This window comes from Ornithorhynchus anatinus, chromosome X1 (genome assembly GCF_004115215.2).
Source record: "Ornithorhynchus anatinus isolate Pmale09 chromosome X1, mOrnAna1.pri.v4, whole genome shotgun sequence".
NCBI classification, from domain to species: domain Eukaryota; kingdom Metazoa; phylum Chordata; class Mammalia; order Monotremata; family Ornithorhynchidae; genus Ornithorhynchus; species Ornithorhynchus anatinus.
In genome coordinates, this window is record NC_041749.1 from 36,288,638 (window position 1) to 36,311,920 (window position 23,283).

A 23,283-nucleotide genomic window follows, 5' to 3' on the forward strand; every position below is an offset into this window, starting at 1 on the left:
GACAATTGCAAATTACCAGTTACATGCAAGGTGAGATTGTTTGAATGAGGGATGGCTCCCTTGGGAAGAAGGGGAGAGATCACAACTAGAGCCTCAGTGAGGAGGAGGGGTGGAAGTGAGGAGATCTGGAGAAGAGGGGGATGAGAGGAATTACTTACGTTGAGAAATCCCAAGCTCTTGTAAGTGTGTTTGCAAGTTTCGGTTCACGTCTGAACAGTCCGACCTGTGAATTTACATTTGTGAAATTTATAGTGAATAGCAGATTGTGCAATATGCGTGAGGAACCGAGAAACACAAACACAAAAAGAGCCAGAAAGCATGAAAGAGAAATGAAAGCAGAACTTGGAAACCTGAAGTTTGGAGCCAACGGGGAGAGTTGTTTGGGAAAAGTGAAAGTATCAAGCGTTGGCCACTTTGGGAAGGAAAGAGGAGGGGAGATCTGTACAGAATGTTTGTTTGTGGCCAAAGGGATGTTACTGGACAACTTGGAGCATGAAAACCCAAAGTGGTTTGATTTTAAGAGTTGCATTACACTTGGGTCAGATTCCTAGAATTTTGTCTTCCCGGTCTTGAATCTCGCGAAACAGTTAGTGGAGCTGCCTATGGAGAAAAGAAATCTGGAGAAATGCCCACAAGGAAAATCCCCACAGGAGGGTAATGTAAATATCCAACTATGCTTGGAATGTTAGGAGGCTCTTCTGAATGTCAAAATTGGTTTACCAATGGGGAATTGAAGAGTAGAATTCCCTTGGGATGGGAGCAAATGTCCTCCCATTGATAAGAGTGAGAGTGCGTCCTCGCAGCTAAATACCGAGAAGCAGCGTGGCCTAGTGGAAAGAGCACGGGCTTGGAAGTCAGAGGTCGTGAGTTCTAATACCCGCTCCTCCACTTGTCAGTTGGATGACTTTGGGCAAGTCAGTTAACTTCTCTGCGCCTCAGTTACCTCATCTCTAAAATGGGGATTAAGAATGTGAGCCCCACCTGGGACAACCTGATAACCTTGTGTCTCCCCCAGTGCATGTCGACAGTTCCTGAAAGCGCAAGAAGGAGGGAGGGAAACTGGAGGTGGGAAGCAGAACCTGGAGGGAGGCAGAGGCTGGGAAGCGTGGGCTGGGTGACGATGGATGAGGGCAGCGTGGCTCAGTGGAAAGAGCACGGGCTTTGGAGTCAGAGGTCATGGGTTCGAATCCCTGCTCGGCCACCTGTCAGCTGTGTGACTTTGGGCAAGTCACTTAACTTCTCGGTGCCTCAGTTACCTCATCTGTAAAATGAGGATTAAGACTGTGAGGCCCACGTGAGACAACCTGATTCCCCTGCGTCTACCCCAGCGCTTAGAACAGTGCTCGACACATAGTAAGCGCTTAACGAATACCAACATTATTATTATTATTATTATCATTTTGAGGGCAGAGCCAGAAGTCAGGTAGCTGGCCACAGGGGAAATCACAAGGCTGGCTGGTGGATGGTCAGAGTTCAGAGCAGGAGATGAGGGGGCCTGGGGAAAGGAAACCTGGACAGTTGGTGGGGTTGGGGGGGGGGCACCTCGTAGTCGAGCGTGCATTCTAGTGACCAGTGAGGAAAGCCATAGCCCACCAGTAGTGTCCAGATTGGGTCAAGCCAGATATGGGGAGGAGAGGGGCCAGCAGCAGGCAGAATGCAGAGCCCATCAGTTGGATAAATTCGATCCACAGGTAGTGGACAAGAAGAGAGTAGAGTAGGAGGCACCCGGGAGCAGTGGATTTGGGGGGGGTCAGAAAATGATGGGACACAGGACTGTTTAAAGTAGCTGGATCCAGGGCAGCCATATAATGATCCTGCCCCATGGAGTCAGAGCCTAGAGAGACGGTGAAAGGGAGGTGAGGGTCAGGGTGGTGGAGATGGGACCCGAATCGTGAGTCCCAACCTATTGGGTCTGACCCACCGTCCGTCCAGCTCATGATTTTCAGCTACACATCTCCCCATGGAAATGAACTCCATGTTCTTACTGGTTTAGATGGGATAGCTCTGACACTTTGGGGTCCGGCTTTGGGTCCTTCAGAGCATGTTCATGTCTCAGAAATCCTAAAGGGGTGTGGGGGGTAACTGCTCAAGCATCTCAGCCTACTGGAAAGGTCAGGGCAGGAGGAGAGGCTGAATCTCCAATCCCCATTCCATGTGGGTGGTGGAGAGAAAGGAGTCAAATGAGAAGCAGCATGGCCTAGTGGATAGAGCAGGGGCCTGGGAGTCGCAGGACCTGGGTTCTCAACCCAGCTCTGTCACTTAAATGCTGTGTGACCTAGGGCAACTCAATTAAATTCTCTGTGCCTCAGTTTCCTCATCTGAAAAATGGGGAATCGATAATTGTTCTCTTTCCTACAAAGACTGAGAGCCCTATCTAGGACAGAGACTGTGTTTGACCTGAATGTCTTGTATCTACCCCAGTGTTTAGATCGGTGGTTGGCAACTAGTAAGCCCTTAAATACCGTAAAAAGGGGGGAAAATGCCAGCTCCGGTCACAGTGTTCTGAGCCCAGATCCCTGTTCCTTTGATTATCTCCCAACTTCTCCCACTTCTGCCCATCGATCTTACCCAGAGACTCTCTGATTCTCCCCTTCCATCCTCTTTCCCTTTTCCACCCCGGTTCCCTGGCCTGCCTCCGGACCAGAAGGGTTGCCCTGTGGCTTCCTCCAAGCTCTAGACTGTAAGCTCATCCCTCTAGACCGTAAGCTTACTGTGGGCAGGGAATGTCTGTTATAATGTTACAGACAGACTTAGTACAGTGCTCTGCAGACAGTAAGTGCTCTGTAAGTACAGCAGACCACATCCCTTGCTCGGTAAACTGGGACGGGAACGCAGGCATTCAGGCAGTTCGAATCCCACTCTGCCTTTATATTTAGATGGCCCAGTTAAAAAGAAAAAAAAATTCACATTCAATGTAATGGAGTTTTAAGTGGAGTTGCTTTTAAATGGGCTGGCTGATGTATGTGTAGGAAAAGAGGTGTATTTGGAGTTCATCGTAAATGTTAGAGCCAGGATAGAGTGGAGGTTTTTTTTTTTCAATCCCATTAGTCAGGGAGTTCCTGGAGGGCAGGGAGTGTTTGACTCTCCCAGGTCTTAGTGCAGTTATCATCCAGAAAGAATGAATAGCACTTCTAGCATATGAACTGGTGAGATAAGGAGTCGATATAACACTCAGAGGTCTCCTTACTCAGTCATTTGGATCAATGTAACTGAGGAATTTCCCTCTGACCTGCCTCTTGTCCTGCCAAGATCTCAAAGCCAAAGGTTTCGGGCCTGGAGGCCACCCTTGATTAAGCCTTCATTTCTTCTCCTACTCCCTTCCGTGTCACCTTTGCACTTGAATTTGTTCCCTTCATTCTAGACTGTAAGATCGCTGGGACCGGGAAACTTGTTTACGAGCTTTGTTGTAGTGTACTCTCCCAGGCGCTTAGTACAGTGTTCAACGCGAGTAGGCACACTAGCACACTTCCCCCCCTTCAAAGCCCTACTGAAAGCTTACCTCCTCCAGGAGGTCTTCCCAGATGGAGCCCCCCTTTCCCTCTGCTCCTCCTTCCCTCCCTATCGCTCCCACTCCCTCCCTCTGCTCTACCCCCTCCCCGCCCCCCAGCACTTGTGTATCTATGTACATATTTATTATTCCATTTATTTTATTAATGACCTGTGTAGATCTATAATTCCATTTATTTTCACTGATGCAATCGATGCCTGTCCACTTGCTTTGTTTTGTTGTCTGTCGCCCCCCTTCTAGACTGTGAGACTGTCGGGTAGGGATTTTCTCTATTAATTGCTAAATGGTACTTTCCAAGCACTTAGTACAGTCCTCTGCACAAAGTAAGCGCTCAATAAATATGATTGAGTGAATGAATGAATGAATGAGCACTCAGTAAATATGACTGATTGGGGGAAACGGCTGGGATGGTGTTTGCCATTTAGTTATCAGACCTCATCAGCTGTTCCACTACCAGCCACAACAGCCGGCACAACAAAGCTCCACCCCACTGCCTGGAGCTGGGCCTTTATATTCATAATTATTAGCATTATATCACTATAGTGACTGTAGCATTTTATGGTACTTTTTAAGCAGTTACTTTGTGCCAGGCACTGTACTAAGTGGTGGGGTAGATACAAGATAATCAGATTAGACATTGTCCCTGTCCCACATGGGTTTCACAGTTTAAACTGAAGGGAGGAGGATTTAGTCCTTATTTTACAGATGAAGTAACTGAGACCCAGAGAAATTAAGTGACCAGCTCAAGGACACACGGCAGGAAAATGGCAGAAGCCAGGCTTTGAACCCAGCTCCTCTGATTCCCAGGCTCACGCTCTTTCCACTAGACCACACTGCTTCAAGCTGTTTATCAATTTGGAGAAGCAGCATGGCGCAGCGGATAGAACACGGGCCTGGGGGTCAGAAGGTCTTGGGTTCCAACCCCAGCTCTGCCACTTGCCTTCTGTATGACCTCGGGCAAGTCACTTTACTTCTCTGGGCCTCAGTTACCACATCTGTACAAAATGGAGATTAAGAGTGTGAGCCCAATTTGGGGCAGGGACTGAGTCCAACCTGATAAATTTGTATCTACCCCAGTGCTTAGAACAGTGTTTGACACATAGTAAGCGCTTAAGTACCATTATTATTCTTAATAAACATCTTCTAGGTGCCAAATTCAAGTTCACCTGATTGGAGTGCTATCTTTGTGACTGCAGGTAGGTCACTTTGTTTCCTCCCTCCGTGACATAGGAAAATGATAGGTGTCCTTTAGTGCTGGACAGTGGTTTGAACCATGCTGGGCCTGGGAAGGACCTCAGTCCCCAGCAAATAAGACAGTGTGGAAGACTGCAGGTGCCCACGGATAGATGCGCAGGCAGATTCGGAACGAGTGAGGAAAAATCAATCAGTGAATGACAGTCACTTAGCCCCTGCTTCGAGCAGAGCATTGCATCAAAGAGTGCAATAGAAATATGTTACGAATGTGTTGGGCCCAGGGTTTCGTCCTAGCTGGGCTACCCTGCCCTTCCCTACTTCATGGGACATTGTGAGGACCTTGGGGACGGGGACGGTTTAGAGCTCACCTCCTCCAAGAGGCCTTCCCAGACTGAGCTCCCCCTTTTCCCTCTGCTCCCTCTGCTCCCCCTCTACCCGCCCCCCCTTCACCTCCCCTCAGCTAAGCCCTCTTTTCCCCCCTTTCCCTCTGCTCCTCCCCCTCTCCCTTCCCCTCCCCTCAGCACCGTACTCGTCCGCTCAACTGTATATATTTTCATTACCTATTTATTTTGTTAATGAGATGTACATCACCTTGATTCTATTTATTTGCTATTGTTTTAACGAGATGTTCATCCCCTCGATTCTATTTATTGCTATTGTTTTTGTCTGTCCGTCTCCCCCGATTAGACCGTAAGCCCGTCAGAGGGCAGGGACTTTACCGACTTGTCCATTCCAAGCGCTTAGTACAGTGCTCTGCACATAGTAAGCGCTCAATCAATGCTATTGAATGAATGAATGATGACAACTGAGAAAAAGCTGCCTTTACAAATCAATTAACGGTACGTATTGAGTAGTTTGAGCAGACCACTGTACTGAGCACTTGGGAGAGTCCATTACAGTTGCCCTCAATGCAAACTGGCCTCGTCTACTGCCCCAGCAGGAACACAGCTGGCAAGGAAGAGAGCACGTGAGTGGTGCTACATAAATCACTACCTCTGAATCAGCTCCTTCGCACAGGTTCTTGATCTTGGACTGACGTTCATCAGATATTTAGGATGGGAGGTGCCATCATCATCACAGGTGGGTTTTTCATGTGATTAATATTATTAGTAACGATTGTTTGAAGTTTTTACTATGTGTCAGGCACTGTACTAAGCTCTGGGGTAGCTACAAGATAATCGGGTCCCACATCGGGTTCACAGTCTAAGTAGGACGGAGAGCAGGTGTTGAATCCCCATTCGGGACCGGAGGGAAGTGAAGTGACTTGTCCAAGGTCACACAAAAGAAGAGTGGTGGGGCTGGAGTTAGAATCCAGATTACCTGACTCCCAGGCCAAGCTGCTTCTCTAGCTGTTCCCATTCTTAACGATAGAATGGCTCTACATTGTAAGTAGATGTTCTGTGACATTTTTGTACATCACTGGCTAAAAATCCTTATTCTGTAACTGCTGCACCTGAGCTTGTGTGCTAGGTGTCAACTAATTGCAAAAATGCAGTCCACCCATTGGATCTGAGTCAAAATGCGACATGATGGGTCAGACAGACGCTTGGTAAGCTTTAAAAACTAGAATTTGACTTCTGCTGCTGGAATTGATTCACGTCACCAAGTCCTTAGGCAGCAATCTCCTCAATCAACGTTATTTATCGAGCACTTACTGTGTACCAATCACTATACTAAGATCTTGGTAGAGTACCAATGAGTAGGTAGACACCATCTCTACCCTCAAAGAGCTTAAAATCTAGTGGGCGCACGTCCCACATTTCTACTGCACTTTCTCAGTAATAATAATAATAATAATGGTATTTGTTATGTGCTTACTATGTGCCAAGCACTGTTCTAAGTGCTCAGCACTTCAGAGGTGCCCAATAAGTATCATCATTACTACTGCTATTTCCTAAGATCTCAACTGTTGCCCACCCCATTTCAGAGGGTTTGAGCAAAGGAAACCCCAGAGGTTCAGCCTGAACCACCCCCGAGGTCCTTCCGCTTTAGGGCAGAAACGGACAGGAAGATCCAAAAACGGTATCAATCCATCAAACCAACGAGTACATGAATCCAGCAAGGAAGACCTGAGGCACCGTATGGTAGGAACTTAATCCGATAACAGTCTTTTTGTCCTCACACCCGCAGTTCGGCCTCCCTATCTTGATATCACTTCCCGTGCACACTTCACTCATCTAACGGTAACTTTCTCCCCGTGCCTTGATCTCATCTATCTCACTGCAGACCCCTTTCCCACATTCTGCCTCTGGCTTGGAACGTTCTCCTTCCTCAAATCTTACAGACAATTACTCTCCCCTCCTTCAAAACCTTATTGAAGGCCCATCTCCTCCAAGAGGCCTTCCTCATCTAAGCCCCCCTTTCCTCTTCTACTCCTGCGTCGCCCTGACTTTCTCCTTTTCTTTTCCCCCCTTCTCAGCCCCACAGCACTTATTACATTTCTATAATTTATTTATATTAATGTCTGTCTCCCCCCCTCTAGACTGTAAGCTCGTTGTGGTCAGAGAATGTGTCTGTTTATTGTGGTACTCTCCCAAGCGTTTAGTATAGTGCGCTGCGCACACTAAGTGCTCAATTACTCCTCCCCGTCCCTCCTTCCCCTCCCCTCAGCACTGTGTTCATTTGTATATATTATTTATTACTTTGTTAATGAGGTGTACATCCCCTTGATTCTATTTATCGTGATAATGTTGTCTTGTTTTTGTTTCGTTCTGTTTTGCTCTGCCGTCCCTCTCCCCCGATTAGACTGTGAGCCCGTCATTGGGCAGGGACTGTCTCTATCTGTTGCCGAATTGTACATTCCAAGCGCTTAGCACAGTGCTCTGCACATAGTAAGCCCTCAATAAACACTATTGAATGAATGAATGAATACAATTGAATGAATGATTACTTACCGAGTGCAAAACACTGCCGTCTCCCAAGCGCTTGATACGATACAAGTGAGTTGAAAGGCACGTTAACTCCCCACGAGGAGGTTACAGTCAAGAGGTGGAGTTTACAGTCTAGAGGGGCATGTGTATGTATATCTTTATATGAATTTAGCCGTATCAGACCCACCCCAGCGACGGAGAAGCAGGAAGAAGGATCTAGGAGAGATGGGGTGACGCTGGATAGCGCTGATCCTTTCTCATCTTTAAAGCAAAGCTTTGGGAACCACCAGCTCAGTTTGCTTCCCTTTGAACTCCAACTGGGATAGTCTTCCCCTTACCCTCCCAAGGCTTTCCCACCAGGTGAGATTGGCTTCGTGGTCCTTGTCCTTATATTTCTGATAACCTAACCCTCCTGTTGACTGTCTCTCGATCCCAGTGCTGAGAAGTTTTCTGCCAGGGATTCCCATGTCCCTCCAGGCAGACAGGTGTCCAGCTGAGGTTCGGGAGAGTGCGAGGAAGAAGAACCACCGTCGCCAAGGAAGGGCCTCCTCCTGGCTGGCTGTCAGTCTCAGCCCGAAACTGGAACGATATATGATGATGATAATAATGTTGGTATTTGTTAAGCGCTTACTATATGCAGAACACTGTTCTAAGCGCTGGGGGAGATACAGGGTAATCAGATTGTCCCACGTGAGGCTCACGGTGAATCCCCATTTTACAGATGAGGTAAATGAGACACAGGGAAATTAAGTGACTTGCCCACAGACACACAGCTGACAAGTGGCAGAGCCGGGAACCGAACCCCTGACCTCTGACTCCGAAGCCCAGGCTCTTTTCACTGAGCCACGCTGCTTCCATGATCTGAGGTCCCACTAAACAAAGACAACAGAGCTTAATGCATGCGCACATGCATACCCTCCCCTCCCACAAAACACACACCCCAGTGAGAATTTGCATTCGCTTTTCCACATGCCACATGAGGCTTTGTTACATTGTTAAACTTTGGACCAAACAACTCGGGATGAGGGGCACTCCAACCCAACCCCTCTAAGGCACTGAATCCCAAAGTGATCCCATGAGGAGCTGTTGAATTATGGCCCATGACTCTCTTTGGTGGTGGGGAACCTTGGAGAGTGTGGACATGGAAAGGGGCAGAAATTTGGGAGCCCCCAGATCACCTCTGGGGGGAAGAAAAAGGTTTAAATTAAGAAAAATCCACCCAAAGCCATGATTCCCCCAAGCCATCCCAATCTGGGGGCGAGAATGGAAGTGTCTGCTCTCTGGAGCCCGATTCATTCATTCGATTATATTTACTGAGGGCTAACTGTGTGCAGAGCACTGTACTAAATACCCGGGAGAGTACAATATAACAATAAACAGACACATTCCCTGCCCCAGTTCTGGTCTGTCCCTTGACATCCAACCAGGACCCCAAATGGTCAGCAGCGGCAGGATGAGGGAGGAGCAAGGACGCTATGCACACCAATCTGGGCTTGGAGCAGCAGTGGGAGCTGAGCAGCAACTGGAAATTTCCACCATTTCCTAGGCGGCCCCGGGAACTGAGTGGGGGCACCGTCAGTGGTTCAGAGAGCCCTCTCGCCTGCTCCGAGACAGGTGAGCTCTTTTGGCGGAGCCGCTCAACTCCGTAGACGGCGGTCCTCCTGTTCCCCCCGCGAGCTTCTCCAGTCTATGGTTGTCTGGGCAGCGAAGTGTGTCGTCTTGAAAGGATTTTGCTAATGCGGCTGCTTAGCAGTCTAGTCACAGAGGCCGTATGCAGGGCTGAGAAAAAGGTTGCAAATTCCCTCTGCAGCCAGACACACACGACTAGCGCTTTCTTTCTAAAATCTATGAGGAAAAGCAGTCTGATTCCTGTTACTGAAAATCTACATTTGGCAGAGACCTTGGAGGTCATAGTGTGCTTTGGACTTACTCTACTGAGAGTGAGGAAAAGAAATGTTGACCCTCACTGAAGGGACAAAAATCTCCATATCCTCTCTTCTGCTTAAAGGCGTTCCATAAACACCGAGAATGGATTCCGTTTTTTCACATCACTAAGGGAGATTTGGAGAAAGCCAATTAACCAAGGGGCTGGGCCTTGTTCAGGCAAACAACCTAAAAACTCTGTTGAATCGGGTTGTTCCCCTTTGGAAATGTTAGGCCAATTTTGTTCAGTCAGAAGCAGCACGGCCTAGGGCGTAGAGTACCGGCCTGGGAGTCGGAAGGTCGTGGGTTCTAATCCCCGCTTTGCCACTTGTCTGCTGCGTGACCTTGGGCGAGTCAATTCACTTCTCTGTGTATCTGTTGTCTGTAAAATGGGGATTAAGACTGTGATCCCTAGGTGGGACAGGGACTGTGTCCAAACTGATTTGCTTGTATCCACCCCAGAGCTTAATACAGTGCCTGGCACTAGTAAGCGCTTAACAAATAGCATTACTTTTAGTTTTATTTTGGGTCATCCCTGGGCAAATCTCACGGTCCTTTGGCTGTGAAGGTAATTGTTTCTTGCAAGTGATATTTTATCCCTGGGTCAGAATGGCTGATGAGGCCTCTGTGAGATGTGTGATCCTTCCTACTTTGTGTTTTTGGAAAGATTGGCCGTCGCTCTGTTGATGCATTTGCTAATCACAGTGTCTCTCTTCGTTTCTCCTGTTTGGTGTCACGATTAAATCAACCAATCAACTAGTGGTGTTTATTGAGGGCTTACTGTGAGCAGAGCACTTAGCACTTGGGAGAAGTAGCATGGCTCAGTGGAAAGAGCACGGGCTTAGGAGTCAGAGGTCGTGGGTTCTAATCCCGGCTCCGCCACCTGTCAGCTGTGTGACTTTGGGCAAGTCACTTGACTTCTCGGTGCCTCAGTTACCTCCTCTGTAAAATGGGGATTAAGACTGTGAGCCCCAAGTGGGACAACCTGATGCCCTGTATCTCCCCCGGCGCTTAGAACAGCGCTCGGCACATAGTAAGCGCTTAACAAATGCCAACGTTATTATTATTATTATTATTACAATAGAGTTGGTGTATATGATCCCTGTCCTCAAGGAGCTTACAATCTGGTGGATGATCTTCCCAAAATCTGTGTTGTAAATGGTTACCCCATTTCTGATTACCTCCTGCCAGCTTGTCAGATAGCAGAGCAGGCAGCATGTCCTGGTGGAAAGCACATGGGAATGAGAGTCTGGAGACCTGAATTTGTTCGAGTCCTAAATTTGTCCCTTGCCTGCTGTGTGAACTTAGCCAAGTCACTGAACTTCCCTGCTGGGACAGGCATTGTGTCCTGGCTGTATTGTATCTACCCTGACTCTTAGTACAGGGTTTGGCACTCAGTAAGCACTTGAATACTATTATTATCGTCATCCTCATCTTTAAAATGGAAATAAGATAGATTTTGAGCTCTGTGTGCAACAGAGACTGCGTCCAGTCTCATAACCTTGTATCTCCCCCGTTGCTTAGCGTGCATTAGCCATCCAGTGTGCGTTAGCCATCCAGTGCTCGGCCCATAGTAAGCACTTAACAAATACCATAATTATTATTATCATTATAATTATTATGTCTCAAACTGTCCAAGGCCACAGTGATGCACCTATTCAATAAATAGTATTTACTGATCACCTTCTGGTGGAGAACGGCAGAGACAGAAGACGCTATCCCTGCCCTCGAGGAATTGTAAGATACGTATACACAAATGGAAATAAACATCCGCTGAGGATAGGAATGAAAATACCTAAGGGTGTCCGCTGGATTGATGCGGTTAGAGTGTCGAGAATTAATCAGGGAAGACTACCTGAAGGAGGTGGGATCTAGGAGGGCCAAGCTGACTTTAGAATGGCTGTGCACTCCCATTCCAAATAATCTATCAATTTCAATCGTATTTATCGAGCAATTAGTCTGTGCAGAACACTATACTAAGTGCTCAAGAGGAGCAGGAAGCCTGGGTGGGTGCTCCCTGTTGGCACCGTCTGACTCTCTCAATATTTCGGCACAGTGCCCGTAGGGATGGGGGAGGTATCGAGTGCTTAGTACAGTGTTCTGCACTCATACCACTGATTACCCGACAAACTGCACGTTTCCAAACTGAAAGGAGCAGCTAGAAAAACAAGCAGCCTCCCGGAAGCCATCAAGAACCATCTCAGGTAAAGTGTTGCTTCAAAACAAACCAGGCCACCCCAAGGAAACTCTGCTAGCACAGTATTCAGCCCTTAGGAGGGTAAAAGAGAAGAAAGGCCCGCACTCCTTGCTCTTGAAAATTTCATAATCTAACGGGGGAGACCGTTCATTTTAAGTGCAAACAGGGAGAGGTGCAAGCATTAAGGCCACAGTTTCCATCTTCCACCCGCCCCCTTCCAAGTAAGCCCCTGCTACCATCTCACAGGTCCCTGTCCAGAAAGAAGTGAATCATAAACTTCCTTTCAATCGGTGGTGGGACTTTCAGTTGGTGACTCTTAACGTGTTTCCTTACAAATAATAATAGTATTCGTCAAGTGCTCACTACGTTCCGAGAACTGTGTCACACACGGGGGAGACACAGCCCGAGTCCCACATGGGGCTCACGGTCTGAGAGAGAAGGATAATAGGTTTTTAATCCCCATTTTAAAGAGGGGGAAGCTGACAATCGGAGAAGTTAAATGACCGGCCCAAGGTCTCCCACGACTCAAGCGATAGAACTGGGATTATAATAATGTTGGTATTCGTTAAGCGCTTACTATGGGCAGAGCACTGTTCTAAGCGCCGGGGGAGATACAGGGTCATCAGGTTGTCCCACGTGAGGCTCACAGTTCATCCCCATTTTCCAGAGGAGGTCACTGAGGCCCAGAGAAGTGAAGTGACTTGCCCACAGTCACACAGCTGACAGGTGGCAGAGCCTGGATTCGAACTCATGACCTCTCACTCCCAAGCCCGTGGTCTTTCCACTGAGCCACGCTGCTTCTCTATAATGGTGGTATTTGTTAAGCGCTTACTATGTGCAAAGCATCGTTCTAAGCCCTGGGGGGGGGATACGAGGCGATCTGGTTGTCCCACGTGGGGCTCAAAGTTATTAATCCCCGTTTTACAGATGAGGGGACTGAGGCACAGAGAAGTTAAGTGACTTGCCCAAAGTCACACAGCTGGCAAGTGGCGGAGTCGGGATTCGAACCCATGATCTCTGACTCCTAAGCCCGGGCTTTCGAACCCAAGACTCCTGACAACCAGGCCGGTGGTCTTTTCACCGGGCCACGCCGCTTCTCAGTTTAATCGGAGCTTTGGGTTCGAATGATCTCGGTATTGTCTCTTCTCCCTGCACCTGCCTTCTCCCTTTAATTAATTAATGTTGGTATTTGTTAAGCGCTTACTATGTGCAGAGCACCGTTCTAAGCGCTGGGGTAGGCAAAGGGGAATCGGGTTGTCCCACGTGGGGCTCACAGTGTTCATCCCCATTTTACAGATGAGGGAACTGAGGCACAGAGAAGTCAAGTGACTTGCCCACAGTCACACAGCCGACAAGTGGCAGAGCCGGGATTCCAACTCATGACCCCCGACTCCAAAACCCGTGCTCTTTCCACTGAGCCACGCTGCTTCCTTTAGACAGGAAGCCTCCAGCGGATCAGAGACCGCGTCATAGTTCATTCTGCGGGTTCTCCCTAGGACAGAGGTTTGCCCGACATAACCACTCAAGGTATGGTTGGGATCGGGATGGGGTTTGGGGTGGCGGGGGGCGGCTCAGCCCTTGTTCCCTGATTTCTTACTCCAATCCAGTGCGCGATTCACTCCTCTGACTCCAACTAACCATACCCCGATCTCGTCTCTCTCTCTCTCCATCCATCCCTTGCCCGCATGCTCCCTCTGGCCCGGAACTCCCTCCCCTTTCAGGTACTCCTTCCCTTCTAGACTGCGAGTTTGTTGTGTGGAGGGATTGTCACTCTTTACCCCTGTATTGTACTTTCCCAAGCGCTTAGTACGGTGCTCTACAGAGTAAGTGCTTAATAAATACGATTGAATGAATGAATAAATATACAGCAGGCCACTACTCTGCCCACCTTCAAAGCCTTATTATAATCACATCTCCTCCTGGAAGCCTTCCCTGATCAAGTTCTCTTTCCCCTGCTCCCTCTCCCTTCTTCGATGCCCTTTCATTTGGAGGATGTGTACCCTTTATTTGCCCCACCCTTAACTCCAGAGCACTTAGGTGCGGACCCATAATTGATTCTAATGTCCGTCTCCTCCTCTAGACTGTCAGCTCCTTAATAATGTTGGGATCCGTTAAGCGCTTACTATGTGCCGAGCACTGTTCTAAGCGCCGGGGTAGACACGGGGGAATCGGGATGGCCCACGTGGGGCTCACAGTCTTAATCCCCATTTTCCAGACGAGGTAACTGAGGCCCAGAGAAGTGAAGTGACTTGCCCACAGTCACACAGCTGACGAGTGGCAGAGCTGAGCTCCCTGTGCCTGGGGAACACGTTTACCAACTCTGCTGTACCGTACTCTCTCCGGCACTTAATAATAATAATGTTGGTATTCGGTAAGCGCTTACGATGCGCAGAGCACCGTTCTAAGCGCCGGGGGAAGATACGGGGTCATCAGGTTGTCCCACCTGAGGCTCACAGTTAATCCCCATTTTCCAGATGAGGTAACTGAGGCCCAGAGAAGCTAAGTGACTTGCCCACAGTCACACAGCGGACAGGTGGCAGCGGCGGGATTCGAACCCAAGACCTCTGACTCCCGAGCCCAGGCTCTTTCCGCTGAGCCACGCCGCTTCGCACGTAGTAAGAGTTGAATAAATACCACTGGTTGAATGAGTGGTTGGGAATCCAGAGCCTACCTGGAGGATTGGAGATTGAACTGGGAGGGGCCTCAGGTGGGCAACCCACTCTTCTGCCCCCGCTCCTGGCACCACCAGAGGGGCATCCACTTCAAATCTGAGCCGAGCTCCTTCCCCTCCCTGGATGGGAACGTTTCATTTTCTTTTCAGTGGTATTTGTTAAACCCTTACCATGTGCCAGGCGCTGTACCGGGCACCGGGGTAGACATAAGTTAATCAGGTTGGACACAGTCCCTGTCCCACGTATTCATTCAGTAGTATTTATTGAGCCCTCACTATGTGCAGAGCACTGTGCTAAGCGCTTGGAATGGACAATTCGGCAATTAACAGACCCGTTCCCTGCGCCTAACGAGCTGACGGTCTAGCGGGGGAGGCAGACATTAATAGGAATAAACGATGAATCGTCTATAATTTAAAGCTATGTCCATCATCAACCAAACGACGGTATTTATCGAGCGCCTGCTGTGTGCAGAGCACTGTACCAAGCCCTTGGAAGAGTTCAACACGACAGAGACGGCGGGCAGGTTCCCTGCCCGCAGTGGGTTCACAGTCCGGAAGGGGAGACGGACGTTAATAGGAATAAATAATGTAAGATCTTTAATTTAAATATATGTCCATAATTGCTCAATCAATGGTATTTATGGGGCGTTTATGATAGAGCTCACGGTCTTAATCCCTATTTTCCAGATGAGGTAACTGAGGCCCAGAGAAGTGAAGTGACTTGCCCGAGCTCAGACGAGTGGTGGAGCTGGGATTAGAACCTGGGTCCTTCCGACTCCCAGGCCTGTGCGCCATACATCGGGCCACGCTGCTTCTCCTTCTGAGGGGAGGGAAGGTGGACCCGCCCAGGGACAAAGAGAATCCACACTCCCTTACTTAAGTTGGTTTCTCATACCCGGCGGACACTACCGGGGCCAGGTCATTCCCAAGTGCCCCCTTCGTGATCAGCGATTCAGTACCCACGGAAGACACGGAGAGACTGAGGTTCGAGGAAGCCCAGACCAAGCCCGGATTTGGATATCAGGTCTCCGGACTCCCATTTTTGTGGGCCGTCTCTACTGGGAGGGCCCCCCGGGGCCGGGGAGGGAGGGTTGGGATGCGGGAAGGTTAGAGGCTGCGCGACGGGCCACCCGGGTTCCCGCTCTGCCGCTGCTCCTCTGTGTAACCTCTAGCGAGTTGACCTCTCTGGCCGTCTCGTCGTCTCCCGGATGTAAATTCATTCAATGGTATTTATTGAGCGCTTACTATGTGCAGGGCACTGTACTAAGCGCTTGGGACGAACAAGTCGGCAACAGATAGAGACGGTCCCTGCCGTTTGACGGGCTTACGGTCTGATCGACGGGCTTACGGTCTAATCTAATGTAAAAGTGTTCCCTTGGTGGAACAGAGGCCTCGGAGCCCGAAGGTGCCTCGGCTGAAAAGCACCTCCGTCGTCTTATGACTATGGGAATTTTTAATCCTTCGTCAAGTGCCAGACTCTGTGTTAAACCCCGGGGTAGATACACCGTCGGGCGGGCCCCGGTTTTGGGATTCCTCCGCATCGCCTCCCTCATCCCGGGCCCACCGGGAGGATGGCGGATGCGGCTGCGGGATCGGTTTCGATCCAAGCGGCTTCCATCCGCCCAGCCTCTCCCCGGTCCTGCCCCCTTTCATTCTTCCGACCATTGCCATGGAAACCAAGCTGCCGCCGCCGCTTCTTCCAAGGCCAGGCCGGCGCTGCCGATCCAAGCCCTCTCTTTCTCAGCAAGGGTGGGGCTGCGGGGGGAGGGGGCGAGGAGTCGGAGGTGGTGCCTGCTGCCACTCGAAGCGCGGTGGGCCTCTCCCTCTCTCGCTCGCTTTCTTTCTCTCTCTCCCCGTCGGGCTCTGTCCCTCTGCCTCCCTGCCCGTCTGTCCGTCTCTTAGCCCCACATCCTCATCCAGGAGGAGGGAGATGTCTGCCGTGGCTCCGGATGGGTGGGTGGTTTCCAGCCTCGGCATCGCCAGCCAGAAAGGAGAAATCCCAGCAGCCCCTGCCGATGCTGGGCTCTGAGGCAGCACCCACTTCGGTCCCCAACGAAAATGGATCCGTCCCGCTGCACCGTCCTCTCTTCTCGGCAGCCTCTCTGGGCGTCGGCTGGGTGAGTGTCCGGCCCGGCCTCGCCGGGCCCGGCCCGGCCGTTTCATCCAACGCGGGCGGTGGCGATTGTGATCTCCGCTACCTGGGACGAAGGAGGCGACGGAGAGATGGCGAGCGGAGGATGGAGGAGGGGAGGGGTGAGGAGGGAGGGGGCTGGAGGAGAGAGAAGGAAAAGAGAGGAGCCTTCTTGGGGGCGGGCAGGAGGACCGGTGGGGGATTGAGCTTCGATTTCCCCTGCCCCAGAGGGCTGGTTGCCTTTCTCTCCTTTCTCCCCAAAATTTCTGGGTGGACAAAGATGACTAGCGAGAATTGGTACAGTGCAGGGGATGCTCCGAAATACCAGTTCTCAGAGTGTGGGGACCCCTCCTCCCTCTCCTTCACCACCCCCCGGTAAATGCCCCTTGGGCCGTTTCCCAGATCAGGGATCCTTTTCTTCTTATTTTTGTTCTGGGGAGAAGGGCTGCCTCAAGTTGGGGAATTTGCATTGTCCAAGATGTCTGTGGTGCCATTTACCTGATGTGCTTTACTTCAGGGGAATTGTGTATACACACGCGCAGCATAGATGTGTACCTGTGATTGCTTCTGTGTGTGCATTAATGGTAGTGTGCTTTGTGTGGTTTTTTTTTTTTTCCAGGGTCTTCAGAGCTCCCAGGAGCTTTGTGGGTATTTTCCTTAGGCAAGAGAACCCGAGACCGGAGGCCTCCCCCACCCGCCTTTCTTTTAACGTTATTTGTTAAGCACTTTACTATGTGCCAGACACCGAATCTTGCATCCCGCTTGGATCTCGGCTCTTCTCCTCAGCCCTCCCCGGGGCCAGGAAGAACGGTCCCCCCTTGCCGATGCGCGTCGCGGCCCGAGATGCCCTCTGGCTGCTCGGTCCATCCGGGAGCGAGGGGCGGGTCGGTGAGGTGGCGGCCCCGTAACTAGAACGGGGTGCGGGCTGGTGGCCGCGACGACTGTTTCCTAGTCCCAGTCGTGCCCTGGTGCTCAGGTCACCTCGCGGCACTGGCCGCGTAACGCATTCATTTTGTCTGACAGCGCCGTTTCCTACCAGCTCCTGCAGCGACCGGGCACCATTTTACAACTGCCCTAGGCTAGGATCTGTGCCGCTGCTATTCCGAGGGGTAAGCTAGGAAAGGAGAGCGGTGTTCCCGAGACCTCCGTCTACAGAAATGCAGCCATTTCCGAGTGAGTTTTGGAATGAAAGATGAAATGGGGTGAGATGCCGGAGAGGCGGAATGCCAGAGGGCGGAAGCGAGTGGAGGGGCTATTGTGGTTGTTGACCGCATGTTGGGTCGTGCGCAATTCCTTCCTAGTGCCCAGGCTTCAAGGCAGTCGGACCAGGTATGGGTATGGACCTGGTCTCCGAGATCACAATGAAGGCTCGTCAAATCAAAGCTAGAAAAACTTCCAGATTCCACATCACCATCCAAAGGGTTGGCGGGGATTGGGTGTGTGTTTGTCTAGTGGATAGAGCATGGGACTGGGAATCCAAAGGGCCTGAGTTCTAATCCTGGCTCTGCCACTCGTCTGCCTCGTGAACTTGGGCAGATCATTTAGCTGTGCCTCAGTTATCTCATCTGTAACCTGGGCTGTGTCCAACCCGATTAGCTCGCATCTATCCCAAACCCCTGTCGATGGTTATACACTGTTGTATACATTCCAGGGCTCGTTTAAACCATCGCGTCGTTTTGGATTTGGAGCGATTCACCCGAAAGGCATTGCCCTGCCTGGGTCCCGGATGGGACGCCTATTGCACGAGCTAGGCCTCCTGGTTGGGAACGTTCGGAGAAGCAGCTGATCTAGTGGGTAGAGCACAGGACGACGAGTCAGGAGACCTGGGATCTAATCCTGGCTCTGACACTTGCCTGGCGTGAGATCTTTGGCAAGTCACAACTTCTCTGTGCCTCAGTGTCCTCATCTGTAAAATGGGGATTCAGTACTTGTTCTCTCACTTTCTTAGACTGTGAGCTCCATACAGGAGAGGGCCTTTGTCCGATCTAATTACACTGTATCATCTCCTCCAGGCAGAGTTTAGCCCAGGGCTTGGCTCATAACAAGAGCTTAGAAAATACCACGGTTATCATTATTAGGGTGCAGTAGGGCTTAATGGAAAGGGCAGGGATCGGGGAGTCCCGACTCCCACCCAGGTTCGAGTCCAAGCTCGCCAACCTCAAGCTCAACTCTTGAGCTTGGACAAATCAATCAAATCATATCAGCGTGTGACCTAGGGCAAATCGGTTAACCTCCCTATCCCTTAATTTCCTCATCTGTAGAATAGGAATAAGATACCTGCACTACTTACCTCACAGATTGAGTCCCACGTGGCACAGGGATTGGGTCTGATTTGATTACTTTGTATCCTCTCCAGCTCTGGAATGGAGTGTCTGCAGCAGGGATAGAGGTACCTCCAGGTGAAACCAGACCTAATAATCAGATAGCCAAACTCCCAGAGTGGCGCTGTCTCGTCCTGCTACTTGTTTCCTCTTTGTAATGTCACAGAGAACACAATAAACGAAACACCTAAACCGGTATTGGCTTCCCTCTCCCTCCCACGGACTCCCCTCTTCTCTCTGCCCCTTCTCCTGACTTTTCCCCTCAAATGTTCCTCCTCTTCACTCTCTGTTCCTCTTCCTCCCCCAGGCCTTCCCTAACCTCTTTCTTCTCACCCTTTCTCCCCAGAAGCCTGAGGTGTGACCCCATGACCCCATTCCAGGGCCAAATGTCATCCCAAGATCTCCCCTGCAGTGGATTTCCCAATCCACAGAGCCTAAACGTGGTCTCTGCCAAGGTCCTGCTGGACCCAGAGTTTACCTGAGCTCCCGCTTCCTCCAGCTTTCCTCTCCACCCATGAATGAAATGAGTTGAAGCAGCGTGGCCTAGTGGAAAGGGCACGGGCCTGGGAGCCAGAAGACCAGGGTTCTATATTCAGCTCCGCTACTTGCCTGTCGTATGTTCTGGGCCAAGTCACTTCACTTCTCTGGGCCTCAGTTTCCTCATTTGTAAAATGGAGATGTAAAACCTCCTTCCTAATGATGGTATTTATTAAGTGCTTAGTGTGTGTCAAGCACTGTTCTGAGCCCTGGAGTAGATACAAGCTAATCGGGTTGGACACGTGGGGCTCACAGTCTTAAACCCCATTTTACAGTTGAGGTGCGTGAGGCCCAGAGAAGTGAAGTGACTGGCCCAAGGTCACACAGCAGTCAAGTGGCAGAGTCGGGATTACAACGCAGGTCCCTTCTGACTCCCAGGCCTGTGCTCAATCCACTAGGAGACCCTCCATCTTAACCTGTGAGCCCCATGTTGGGCAGGGACGGTATCCAAACTGATAAACTTGTATCTATCCCAGTGCTTCTATGTCACATAGTAAACACTTGACAAATATCTTGATAATAATGGTAAGTAGTAGATTCCTTATATTGGACTCCTCTGTAGCCTCCCATGTTCTGTACTGGGAAAGGAGAACAGGAGAAGGAAATCTAGGGGCAGGGGAGTGGGGACCGGCCAAGTCACGTGCACCAAGTGGGTTTTTTCCTGCTGGCCCCCTCTCACCCAATCTGTCGCCTACATCTGCTGCCCCTGACTTCCTCAGCTCAGCCCAGACCCCCGTCCACACAGCCTGCTCTTCCCCGGGGGCCCTATTGCCGCTGGGTTGGTCCGGGAGCTTAAGTGCTGGGGAAATGCTCAGACCTCCTCTCCCGGGGCTCCAGCCTGGAAGAGAGAGGGATTCCCAGCCCCATTACCAGCATCCCAAAGCCGGAGGAACCAGGCCCCGGCAGGCGGGTGGAAGGGCCTGTGGGTTCTGACCCAGGTGGCCAGGGGCTTTTGGACTTGTCTTGGGAGAGGTTTCGGTCTGAGGGTTGAGTTCCTTTGGATTAGGAGAGAGTGAAGTGAGGGAAGGTGGGGATGAGGAGAAGCAGCGTGGCTCCGTGGAAAGAACCCGGGGCTTTGGAGTCAGAGGTCACGGGTTCGCATCCCGGCTCGGCCACTTGTCAGCTGTCTGACTTCGGGCGAGTCACTTAACTTCTCGGTGCCTCGGTTACCTCATCTGTAAAATGGGGATTAAGATTGTGAGCCCCAAGTGGGACAACCTGATTCCCCTATGTCTACCCCAGCGCTTAGAACGGTGCTCGGCACGTAGTAAGCGCTTAACAGATACCAGCGTTATTATTATTATTATGAGGAGGGAGGCGATATTGGATATTGGGCAGGGAAGAGGGGTTACTCTAGATTCTGTTTGGTGAGGAGAGGCCCTGGCAGGGTCCGAGATATCGAGTCCCCTTCATTTGGGTCACCGTGATGGAACTGTCCTCAGTGGGAGCATTTAGGGGGTTGCCCTGTCCCAACAGCATCTATATCCCATGAGCTTGAACCACCTCAGTGGGGCAGAGAACCTACAGCCACTCAGAGAGGGAATTTAACGGAGGAGGGCGGGTTAGGCCTGCCCTAGAGAAGGAGGGCGGAGAAGCACACGGCTAATGGATGGAGCACAGGCCTGGGATCCAGATGGGCCTGGGTTCTGATCCCAGCTCTGCCACCTGTCTGCTTGTGTGGTCTTGGGCAAATGACTTAAGATTTCTGTGACTCAGTTTCCTCATCTGTAAAATGGAGATTAAGACTGTGAGCCCCATGTGGGACAGAGTATCCATCTTGATTACTTTGTATCTACCCCAGGGCTTAGAACAATGCCTGGCGTATAGTAAGTGCTTAACAAATACCACAAACAAAGGGACTGGGGTCTGTGGTGAGCGGTTAGAAGGAGAGTGAGGGACAGGGAGCGAGAAGAAAAGAGAGTGCAAAAGGGGTTGGGGAAGCAAAAGTGGATGGAGAAGCGAGAGAAGGAAAGTGGTGCGGGAAGGAAAAAGAGCGGGATAAGAGATGAAGGGTGACCTCTGGCTACGACCGGCCTCCGGGCCTGCAGTGGTAGAGAGGATTCCTATGTCCGGAGCAGGTTGGCGAGACTCCGGCCGAAATGGTCCAGGAGGGAGGGTGGGAGCTGGAACTTCCGGAATCTGGCACTCTGGATCCCTCCTGGACCCCCACCCTTGCTGGAGGGGTTGCTTAGGCTTCCAGTGCAGCTCCACCAGCTCACTGTGGCCCGTGCCAGAAATCTCTGGGAATTCATTTGGGGAAGAGGAGGAGGAGGAGAAAGAGGCTGTCCACTTTCCGCCCCCTTCCCTCCTGCTGCTTCTGGGCTGCAGCTATCATAGTTTTGGGTTCCCTCCCGTTTGCCAGCCAAAAACAGAACTCTAAGAGGCCTGCTGGAGGATCTTTGAGACCATCCTCCTCACTAATTGGCACCGTTGGCATGCCTGAGTCACCCTCGCCTCCCATTCCCCTGCTCCTGCCCCCTCTCCACAGATGCCCATCAAGGAGTCAGGACTTCTGGACTCCCCAAGCCACCCGGACTGGAGCAGAGGCAGCTCCGCGCAGATCTATCAGAGGACCTGGGTTCGAATCCCTACTCTTCCACTTGTCTGCTGTGTGGCCTTGGGCAAGTCACTGAACTTCTCTGCGCCTCACTGTCATCCATTCATCAGTCATATTCACTGAGCGCTTTTTGTGTGCAAAACACTGTACTAAGTGCTTGGGAGAGTACAGTTTAACCAGAAACAGACACATTCCCTACTCACAATGAGCTTTCAGCCCTATTCCCTTCCACCTAGGCCATTGATTTTGTCTGTCCGTCTCCCCCGATTAGACTGTAAGCCCGTCAAAGGTCGGGGACCGTCTCTGTTACCGATTTGTCCATTCCAAGCGCTTAGTACAGTGCTCTGCACGTAGTAAGTGCTCAATAAATACTACTGAATGAATGAATGAATGTGAGCCCCATGCAGGACAGGGACTATGTCCAACCTGTTATCCCAGTGCTTAGAACACTGCTTGGTACATAGTGCTTATCAAATACAGTAGTAATAATAATAATAATCTGTGGGGGCTGTGACCCCTTGACCCTCTGTCCTAGAGTGAGATCGGGTTTTTCCTCAGGCCGCTTCAGGGCTCGGGGGACACAGTGACCAGGTGTTTCCATTTCAGTGGGACCGTCCCCAATCTCCATCCTTGGTACATGTCTCAGCCAATGGGAGTGAGCCGACGGATTCTCTGTGCAGAGCACTGTACTAAGCGCTCGGGAGATTACAATACAGCAATAAACGGACACATTCCCTGCCCACGATGACCTTGCAGTCTAGAGGGCAGGAGGTGGGGGGCGGGGGGAAAACAAAGAGAGCAAGTCAGGGTGATGCAGAAGGGAGTGGGAGAAGAGGAAATGGGGGGGGGGGGGGTTAGTCAGGTGTTTGGGTTTAGACCTGGGTTCTACTCCCGGCTCCACCGCCGGTCTGCTGTAGGACTTCGGGCAAGTCATTTTTCTGGGCCTTAGGTACCTCAACTTTAAAATGGGGATTAAGACTGTGAGCCCCATGTAGGACAGGGATGATTTCCAACCGGATTATCTTGTATCGACCCCAGCACTTAGTACAGTGCCTGGCACATGATGAGTGCCTAAATGCCATGCAAAAGAAAATTACAAGATGATCCTCTGAGACATAGATCAACTTCACATGGGGCTCACATTCTAATAGGTAGGATAACAGGTATCATCTCCATTTTACGGAGAAGGAAACCAAGGTACAGGAAGGTTAAGTGGGCAAGGTGACACATCAGGCCAGTAGCAGAACTGGGATTACAATCCCAGACTTCTTACAATCCCTGCTCCCTCCCTCTTTCCCTCTCCCTCAGTTCTCACAGACCTATCTGCTCTTGGCTCCCTCTCTCCTTTCCAACATTTCCTCTAATAATAATGTT

The 23,283-nt window shown here is 50.7% G+C and overlaps 1 protein-coding gene across 3 annotated transcripts in view; it reads left to right on the top strand.

Annotated features, from left to right (window-relative positions):
- Positions 1-16,222: 16,222 nt before the first annotated feature.
- The window catches only part of JAKMIP2 (janus kinase and microtubule interacting protein 2), a 122,377-nt gene continuing 115,316 nt past the window's right edge, over positions 16,223-23,283 (top strand). For all 3 annotated transcript variants that reach the window (XM_029052024.2, XM_001511452.5, XM_029052028.2), the window contains exon 1: positions 16,223-16,480. The gene's annotated coding sequence lies outside the window, so the exon portion shown is untranslated. The remainder of the gene's footprint in view (positions 16,481-23,283) is intronic.